Here is an 832-nt window from a genome sequence, read left to right on the forward strand (position 1 = left end):
ATATAAGCAATAATAAATCTCTGAGCGAGGTATAAACAGTAGCTGCATGACATCGTGACGTATATTTGCCTCCTAAATGTGGCCAACCATTAAGGGTTGAAGCTACTGTTGCTTGTAGCTCCAGGAAGATATCTCCTAGAGCTGCCTATTAACACACTTTCTGTGTTCTATCAGTATTTGCAAAGGAAAGTCATCCTTCTCATCTCCAGCCTGACGTCATACACACGGACCCGAGTTTCTGGGTATTGACCCGTCATCAGCGTGTGACAACCACCAGTTGGCGATCGGAAGTGGTTCTCAATGCAAATTTATATGCTTTTTCTAGTGACGAAATGGGTAAGATGACTTCCATTTGCAAATACTGATAGGGTGCAGAAAGTGTGTTAATAGCCAGCTGGAGGAGATGTCTTCCTGGGGCTACAAGCTACAGTAGCATAAACCCTTAAGGGCTAGCCACATTTAGATGGCAAATATACTTCACGATGTCGTGCAGCTACTGTTTATACCTTGTTCAGAGATTTATTATTGCTTGTTTTCACTTTTTCGAGATCAGTAGCTTTTCCTCACTGGAAGGAGTATATATATATTTGCATTGAGAACCACTTCCCATCGCCAACCGGTGGTAGTCACACGCTAATGACGGGTCAATACCCAGAAACTCGGATCCGTGTGTATCACGTCAGGTTGGAGATGGGAAAGATGACTTCCCTTTGTAAATACTGATAGGCCACAGAAAGTGTGTCAATAGCCAGCTGGAGGAGATGTTCTTCTGGTGCTACAAGCTACAGTAGCATCAACAATTAAGGGTTAGCCACATTTAAGTATATATATA

This window comes from Octopus bimaculoides, chromosome 11 (assembly GCF_001194135.2).
Source record: "Octopus bimaculoides isolate UCB-OBI-ISO-001 chromosome 11, ASM119413v2, whole genome shotgun sequence".
Taxonomy (NCBI): domain Eukaryota; kingdom Metazoa; phylum Mollusca; class Cephalopoda; order Octopoda; family Octopodidae; genus Octopus; species Octopus bimaculoides.